At 38.6% G+C, this 9,844-nt stretch overlaps 1 long non-coding RNA gene across 1 annotated transcript; it reads left to right on the forward strand.

The window, feature by feature from the left end:
* The first annotated feature begins 1,634 nt into the window (after positions 1-1,634).
* Positions 1,635-3,296, forward strand: LOC124265918. The gene is made up of 2 exons (XR_006895590.1): positions 1,635-1,759; positions 2,827-3,296. It is a non-coding gene; the product is annotated as an uncharacterized LOC124265918 (long non-coding RNA).
* Positions 3,297-9,844: the final 6,548 nt, after the last annotated feature.

The following is a 9,844-nucleotide window of genomic DNA, read 5'->3' on the forward strand; positions in this document are numbered from 1 at the left end:
ATAAATTGAAAATAATGGAAAACCTTTCACACCGTAACAACTATCATAATCACATCTAAAGCTCACCGACAACACACACATACACACAATATCACAGTATAAGAGAGCCTAACAACCCAGATATGCACAGTTTAACAGGCCACGTACACTTTAATTAAGTCACACAACCAACATGCCTGCAATCAACTAGATCACACAACAAGCATACACACAATACACTAAATCATATGACCAACATAAACAACGGTCTACTCCCATTTGTGAGAACTCCCAGTTGTGAGACTCCCAGTTATGAGACAGTGGAGTAGGTAATTAACAACGAAAACACACCATACTCCCCTGTCTGATAGAATGGATTCACCCTAGCTAATTACTTATTTGCTATGTAACTGAATCTTGTGGAGGTAACTTAATGAAACTTTATAAGATAAATTGATTAACATACTCAGGTAAATGTCTTTAATAATTAAACACTTTGTGTAGGTAACTTCGTGATCAAAGAGAAATTAATTTACCTACTCAGATTTACTCCGTCTCCGAAACTACAAGCTATAGTTTAAGAAATAACTCTGAAATAACTCTGAAATTTACAGTCGAAGTGCCCCTTATGCCAAACCCTTTCTACCCGACACAATAAATTTATGGAATGCCCTGCCTAATTCCAAAGAGTCATGCGGTCTCAAAGAATTTTAAAACCTAATTAATAAAACCGAAAACAAAATTTATATTGATCTTAATAATGGCTCTTGTTTTTGTCAAATCGTTCACTGCCTGTGGGTACTGGGCTGGGCTGATCCCACTTTCATTGTAGGGATGTGGAAACACCACCTTTGTGCACTGAACCATTAATTAATGTGTCTCACAACTGGGAGTTCTCACAAATGGGAGGACACCTACACAACACACCATAGGGGCGTGTCTCGCTTAGAAACAGCGTTAGAAATACATATAGGTGTATAGACCCAACCCTATTACTATATAAAAGGATCGGGTTGGGTCTATACACCTATATGTCTTTCCAACGCTGTTTCTAAGCGAGACACGCCCCTATGGAACACACTAGGTTCAAGGCAAAACGTACATAGTGAGTGAGTATGGTTTACGCCGCTTTTAGCAATATTCAAGCAATATCACCGCGGGGACACCAGAAATGGGCTTCACACATTGTACCCATGTGTGGAATCGAATCCGGGGCTTCGGCGTGACGAGCGAACGCTGTGACCATGAGGCTACCCCATCGCCTCGAAAATGTAAATTAAAGACATAAGGCGCCCCTCGAAATGTGATGACTTAGGAAACGCGTCACTACACGTCACTTTTCAACAGAACATCAATATTTTATTTAGCTGTCAGATCGAATATCTAATTAGAAGACATCATAAACAACTCTAAAAAGTTGGCCAAAATCATTCATTAGTCATTATCAAAATTAGCCATAAACGTGGGTAAATTATATTTTTTCAAGATCTAACAAAAGCAACTCGCGCAACAAAGTGCACGTGGCATACAACGAGAGTTGTCACTATAAATAGACGTGAACCAAGGTGTTACATTGTGTTTATCCAAGAGGCGGCTGGCTGTTACGCAAAGCTGTACATGAAGACTTCTTCTCAACCAGGTACTTCTCAACAGCTTCAGCTGATACTTGAAGATGGACGTACGGACATGTGTACTCATTCTGGTGGTCTGTGTTCTTCTCGTCGGTGGAGCCCCTCCCGGGGAGAGAGGGGTCCTCCTCCGGATAAAGATTCGGAAAAATGTGAGTGAGTGAGGTCGAGATGGTATAGCCCATTGGAGACATTCTATAACCCGTTGGTCCATTAACACAAAGCGATCTTAGCGCTACGACAATACATCGTAACCACTATACATCGGACCCGACATAGTCGTTGCGTTAATGCTGCTTTGCGCAAGTAGGCCTAAGACGTTTATATTCGATTTCACAAATCAGTTTGATTACAAAATATTACGACGACTGTTTAGTTTAGTTATAGAAATTGACAACTTGTAATTACATCGCAGCAAAGACGTACATAAAACATGTAGTTACGTCTTTGATTGCAGGTACACGATTGAATGAATGTTGTTTTACCAGACAGTAATATTGTCACCGCGTATCATTGTTTACGTAATGTTGAGTAGCTTCACAGTATGCTTTTCCCAACAGAATTGGTAACTACTCCGATACTACAAAGCTGAATAAACTGACGAACAAAAGAAACTACACATCTGGTCTTGCGCTGTCAATTGGATACGACATGTGTGGTGTTTTGGCCACACTTACACAGTTAAGATTGATAGATATTTTATTCAAGTCTTACCTCACATTATTATATACATAGAATACAATACACATAAAATACATAAAAAGCGCGAGCCACCCATTCAAGGTTACGAGAGACTATAAAACAAGATAAAATACATGATGTAATGCAGTAAGAAAAGTACAGAGATATATACAAACATACCAAAGCTAAGAACCACATAAAACACTCTTTCAGTGTATGTGACTTTAAATAATATTCCCCTTTCAAAATATTTGTGTGATTATTCAGAAAATACACCGGAAGCTCCAGGAGTGTACTTTCTTTCGTACGTCAGTCTTTTTTTATTTGTTTGTTTTTCGCCGCACTCAGCAGTATTCCAGCTATATGGCGGCGGTCTGTAAATAATCGAGTCTGGACCAGACAATCCAGTGATCAACATCATGAGCATCAATCTACTCAAGTGGGATACAGCTGGGCCTGACAACCCGATCCCGTTAGTCACCTGCGTCATACCGCGCTCAGTTGATCCACTCAGTATATTTATTATTATTTTTTTCAGACCCAAACCTTGAAATGATTGTCGACTTCCTTTGTCAGATCTGTGCCAAGTCCAACTTACCATGCAAAGATCTTCGATGTTATAACCAACAGTGACACTAGTGTCTTGGAGCTGTCTTTGGAAACAGAGGTGTTCGATGTTATAACCAATTGTGACATTTGTTACTTGGCGCTGTCTTTGGAAACAATTTGACATAACTTTTACGCGGAAATCGCGGATTATGGTTAACACAAGATCATTGTGTCCAGTCTTTTTCTAAGGGGACATTATGCACGTGAATTCCGAAAATGAGCTGGTTAAAGAAAATGTGAAATACATGTTATCATCAGTATGTACCAGACATAACGTTTGGATTGTTTTGTTTTTAGCATTTACAATAGAAATATTTTCTCCCAAATGGAATCATCATTTGATACTTGAATAGATTCTTGATATTTGAATATTAAAAAGATTGTGAATACAAAATTAAATTTTTGCTTGTTCGTTTTAGTTCTTCTTTAGTTATATTTATCTTGAACCTTGCCATTTTGCAAACAACACACTTATGATTCTACAACCCAAAACGATGTAGTCCGTCAGGGGGCGCTTTTACCGCCTGCTCCAAGGGGCGCTACTCTCATTTACAATTCGATGATGCAGCAATTAACCGTGTGGTTGTATATTGAAAGAAACTTTGTGAGTGAGGGTGGTTTACGCCGCTTTGAGCAATATTCCAGCAATATAACGGCAAGGGCCACCAAAATCAGGCTCCACACGTACTGTTCCCAGATGGGAAATCAAATCAGGTCCTTTAGCGTGAGGAGCGAACGCTTTAACCCCACGGCTACCCCAAATGGAACAATGTCCGTACAAAGGTGAGAGTAGGTAAACTGTATTTCAATCATGTTTGTTCGCAAATGCTGCAACCGATCACTGGCACATACCGGATTTGACGGATTTTACGGTGAGCTTCAGTTGACGTATTCAGAGAATAAAAAGAGGTTTGGTGTAGTTAACTCAGGATTGTTTGCATTTGCAAAGCGGTAGACCTCAAAGCAATTCAGCGTGCTTACAATTTATCCCTGGTTTCTGGTATTGTTTAATCTACAACAGGGCCTTTATATAGTCTCCCTGCAGAAACCAAAGACTCAGTCGTGATTAATCGGTTGGCAATTATATTCGTGTTACATTGTACTGACTAGCAAATATACATATGTTTCGTTGGAGTTGGAATATCTGTCTATGCACTCCGCAAGCCCATTCGTAACGAAACTAAGTATAGTCTGTTTGCAGTGAAAACGTACCGATGAATTTCACTTTAAACAAGAAAGTAAATAAAAAAAAGTGAAATTAAGATTGCGTTTGTATTACAAGGGGGTAAGAGTAGTAGTTGGAACACTGAAACAAATGCACGTGCGGTACGTGATGAGCGTTAACTTAGACCAACCCTACTTGTTCTCGGTGTTTCATTTAATGTGCATACACCCTTGTAATACAAACCAATAATAACGATTTGAAACTATGATCGTTTGTTAAACAACTTTTATTCTATGATGAATAAAATTCTGAGATTCAAATGTTCAATTGGCAAGGTAAAATTATGAGGATTCGCAATCTTAATGTCACTTTATTCGATTTACTTTCTTGTTTAAAGTGAAATTCATCGGTACGTTTTCACTGCAAACAGACTATAACTGACGACGAATGCTCTCTTCGTTTACACTCGTGGCTTTCCGGGTTAATTTCCTTCAAGAAACGAACTCTCTTTTTGGCTCGGGAAGTTTTCAACAAAAGTGCGACATTTAACGGATAGTTACGAAGAGGAAATATTCACAGCGTTTACCGAGTTTTAGCACTGCTTCAGCGACTTTCTAGGTTTGAAAGTTAAACATTAAATTGCTTTGAGGTATATTATTCATCAAGGAATCACCGCACTGGTAGGAATATTTCATCTGTTTACACATTTTGAATATGACACCCCGGTGTGTTATACTATGATGTATGTTAATGATATTATATCTTTCTGTTAAACACCGATCTCTTACAATCACATGTCACCATTATCGGGATATTCACAATGTTTCCAAATGTGTCACACGATCTCGATCTTTATTACACGTGACATTAAACAATGTAACTAGCTTTGCAACAACAACAATATGCATTACTGAGTAACACTTCAACGTAACAATGACTCCAGTTGTGTAACGGTTCTCAGTCAGTAATAATGTTATACCACATCCAAGCAATATTCCACCTATAAGGCGGAAGTCTGTAAATAATCGAATCAGTACTAGACAATCCAGTGATCAACATCATGAACATGGACCTACGCAATTGGGAAACGATGACATGTGTTAACCAAGTCAGCAAGCCTGACCGCCCGATCGTGTTTGTCACATTTTACGACAAACATATGTTACTGAAGATTACTTTTAACCCGGATCTTCACGGGTCTTATCATTAGGGCCCCGTTCCTGAAGATCGTAGCGCTAAGTTGATCGTAACTCCTATACTTTAACATAGACTTACGACTGTCGTAGCGCTACGATCGCCTTGAGGAACGGGGCACAGGATCACGTCATGCAAATATGTGGTCAGTAAATAGAGCTGAAGAAGAAGATTAGTATACTGTCATACATTTCAATCGGTAAGCAGTGACAGTATTATACAATTATAGACTCTTGTAGAGATCGATATCGGTTTTTATTGACCTGAGTAAAATAATATCGACCGAGCTTGCGATCACTATATATAAGAAATACGGTACATATAAAGACTGTGTACGCTATGTAAAGGCGGTAAGTTAGTGAATGAATGAATCTTCACTGGTCTCCCCGTTCTTCATGACATAAAATGAATACAAGCCAAGATACTGTTATTGATGAACCTTCTTTGTGTCAGTGTATATTAAAGAACACAGTTGTCATGCAAGAGTGTTTTACTACAGTACAGAGGCATATAATCTCAAATGGATTAACAAAAACATAGGAGTATGCACAAATGGGATTACAACCCTGTGCACGTAAAAGAACCCACGAATCCGTTGGTAGATGACCAGATGGTGGCCACATAAATACCTGAAAACACCTAGTTGCGGGTACAGCAACATGCAGTAAACTTGGACAAAGTACTGTGGCTATGTGTCCCAGTCCATCTAGCTGTAAATGGGTACCTCGTAAGGATGGGAAAGCCACATCAACTCAAGGCACCTGGTGACTGCAAGAGTTGAGATTGACATCCTATGACCGAGGGAAAAACAAGCGCCGAGCTGGAACTCGGCGCTATATAAATAGATTATAATATACAACAGCAGTGAATATTAGTGTTAAATACAGCAACGACTGTTGGAGGTGAATGCTGATAAGAGATTATTAGAGATAATAGTTGTTTTGGGGGATTTTGTTGTTGTTATTATTTTACCTTCTTTTGACGTTTAGAACATTAAGCATACTTTATATCTTAATGTGTTTTCAATTTTTTTATTTGTTCCAATGGTTACAAGCCAACCTCGGAGGTATAGGCCTAGAGTGACAGCAAATACAGAAAAGGGGAAGATACATTGCTGTAAAGATGTAATCATAATTATTTGCTTAACATTGGGATGAGTAGATTCCATTTTTGACTGAAATGTTCAATTTCATTGTTTCTCTTTGAAATATTTTTTTTTTTCTACAGAAATTATATCTTTTGATACCTTTTTATAATTAATGAAGTTTGGATTTGATTGTTTAATATTACATAAATTGGTATGAGATAATAGTTGAGTTGAGTTAACATTTAAAGTCACATCGGCAATATTTCAGCCGTATCGTGACTACGAAAGATCTATTAATAAAGACCAACTTAGATAAAATAGATACCCGTCAATAAAAGACAGTAAAATCACCAGACATCACAGAATTTATATTAAAAATAGTACGTAACCCTAAAAACATTTTACTCTAAAGAACAATACAATATAAAAACAGGCTGTAGATCGCTAAAACCTGAAGGTATGTCACCATACTAGAGACCATGGGGACTTAAATTGCTTTTGCTACCTGCAAGATCACTTGCTGGATTTAAAATTTGTAAACTGTAGTCGATTATGTAATCTGTAGTCGACTGTGTAAGCTGTTATCGACTATGTAACCTGGACACAGCTATGTAGACAACTATGTAGGCTGTAGACCACTATGTAGGCTGTAGACCACTATGTAGGCTGTAGACCACTATGTAGGCTGTAGACAACTATGTAGGCTGTAGACAGCTATGTAGGCTGTAGACAACTGTGTAGGATGTCGTCTAGTATGTAAGCTGTAGTCGACTATGTAGGCTGAAGGAAAATGTAGACAACTGTGTAGGCTGTAGACAGCTATGTAGGCTGTAGCAGACTATGTAAGTTGTAGTCAACTGTGTAGGCTGTAGACAACTTTGTAGGCTGTCGACAACTATGTAGGCTGTAGACAACTGTGTAAGATGTAGGCATCTATGTAAGCTGTAAACAACTATATTAGCTGTAGTCGTACATGTAAGTTATCGTCGACTATGTAAACTATAGTCGAGTAATCTGTAGCTGGCTATGTAAGATTCAGTCGTCTATTTATGTAATGTGTTAAACTATAGAATGTGCATGATGTCTTTCATATCAGTGGCATTTAGAAGTTGTACATTGATGTCCAAGATATTTTTTTAATTTTTACAGTTCACCTGATGAAGGGACCTGGAATGGTCTCGAAACGTTGTGAGAGAAATTAAAAAAAGAGTTTAATCCATAAAAAATATCTTGGATATAGAATGTGCAGTTTCCCCATTTTACTGCAACCGACTGTGTAAGTTGTAGTTTACTCAGTAAGCGCTATATTTAACTCACTCACTCACTCTTGTTTGATCAAGGAGAAGGGAAGTACATAAACACCTGTATGCTAGCCAGGGGAGGTTGGGGAGTGATGGTGAGACAGGATAGCAAGGCCAATCAGTCAGTGTCAAGTATTTAGAAACCGCCAAAAAGTCCCTATTAATATTTACCAGTATTACATAGTAATTGCATATTTGTCATTTTTTAAAAGTACTATACATTATATGTATACACCTCGCGTTACATTTAAATCCAATTAAACCGGAACAAACTCTTTGGGTGGGTCTTTTGAATGTATAAACGTATATACGTAAATTTTCTCTTTTGACGATCTCACTGGTAATTATAACACAGAAATACCTCGAGCGTGAGAAAAGTCCCCATTCGGGTTTCCCCAGTGTGTTTCGGGATGACACGACTGCCATTCAGCTCTCAACAAAATATTTACAACAGAATGCATTATACTCTGCTCGTCCACCTACCTCGTGTTACTTCAAGCCATCTGAGCAAACACGGACAAGGAGGTGGCAGGCTTATAGAACTTGTGAGAAGTAAAGTAAAGCAAATGTATGACAGCCACTATACAACGCCAGGGAATTCATTCTACAAACATCATCCGTTGTTCTAGTGAAGAATCTTTTCTCAGTCATCCTGTCGTGTAAGATAATATACCCGTGGATAAACAAGGTTTATTTGTTTCTCTTGTCCATATTACGACATCCTCACGTAAAATATCAGATACTAAGTGACAAAATGTCTTCAAACAACGTCTTTGAGTGGCATTTTAGAGGTTGGAAAGTACAATATAGAAAAACGTTATGGATAACAACTTCTAATTCGTGGGTGCGACGTTTCAGTACAGATTCTTATAACTCACGCAGGAAAATGTCATTTCTTCAAACAAGAGTTCAGTTTGCACAGAGGAGGTTTAACTGCCCTTTGTAAATATATCGATTCACTGTGAGTCGTGGAGTACGCTCTCTTTCCATGGTCCAGCTTTCTTCATCCCCGCTTAAAACTAATTCTTTACTCACTGGGTCCAAGCAAAAATGTAAATAAAAAAACATCGAAATATGATGACGTAAGAAACGCCTCACACGATTTGCACTTCACTGCATAAACTTTTCAACAGAATATGAATATTTTAACCGATCAAATATCTAATTGGAAGGCCTCATAAACAAACCATATATTGTTACGCAAACTCATTCAATAGTCAATATTAAAATTTGTCATAAACTTTGGTAAATTTTATCTTTTCAAGATCTCTCAAGCACCTCTCGCAGAAAAGTGTAAGCGACATACGACGAGAGTTGTTACTATAAATAGACATGAACCAAGGCTACATTGTGTTTATCCAAGAGGTGGCTGGCTGTTACACAAAGGTTTACATGAAGACTTCCCCCTCAACCGGGTACTTCTCTCGGATTCAGCTGATACTTGAAGATGGACGTACGGACATGTGTACTAATTCTGGTGGTCTGCGTTCTTCTCGTGGGTGGAGCCCCTCCCGAGGAGAGAGGGCCTCCTCTTCATGATAAATATTCGGAAAATGGTGAGTGAGTGAGTGAGTGAGTTCGAGATGGTATCATAGCCCATTGGAGACATTCTATAACCCGTCGGTCCATTAACACAAACCGACCTTAGCGCTACGACGATACATCGTAACCACTATACATCGGACCCGACATAGTAGTTGCCTTAATGCTGCTTTGAGCAAGTAGGCCTAGGATGTTTAAATTCGATTTCACAAATCTGATTACAAAATATTACGACGACTGTTGAAATTGACAACTTGACATCGCGGGAAAGACGTACATGAAACACGTGTTTACATCTTTGATCGGAGGTACACGATTGAATGAAAGTTGTTTTACCAGACAGTAATATTGTCACTGCGTATCATTGTTGACGTAATGTTGATTCTAGTAGCTTCGAATTCACAGTATACTTTTCCCAAAAGAATCGGTAACTACTTCGATATTACTAAGGGTCGGTGGGGTGGCCTTGTGGTTGAGGCGTTCGCTCGTGACGCCGAAGACCCGGGTTCGATTCCCCACATGGGCACAATGCGTGCAGCCCATTTCTGGTGATATTATCGTGGTATTGCTAAAAGCGGCTTAAAAATAAACTCACTCGATATTACAAAGCTAAATAAAGTGATGAACAAAAAACAATTACACACCTGGTCTTGCGTTG

The sequence above is a fragment of the Haliotis rubra genome, unplaced genomic scaffold, assembly GCF_003918875.1.
Source record: "Haliotis rubra isolate DU_JTF1 unplaced genomic scaffold, ASM391887v1 Scf122, whole genome shotgun sequence".
In the NCBI taxonomy this organism is placed as follows: Eukaryota; Metazoa; Mollusca; class Gastropoda; order Lepetellida; family Haliotidae; genus Haliotis; species Haliotis rubra.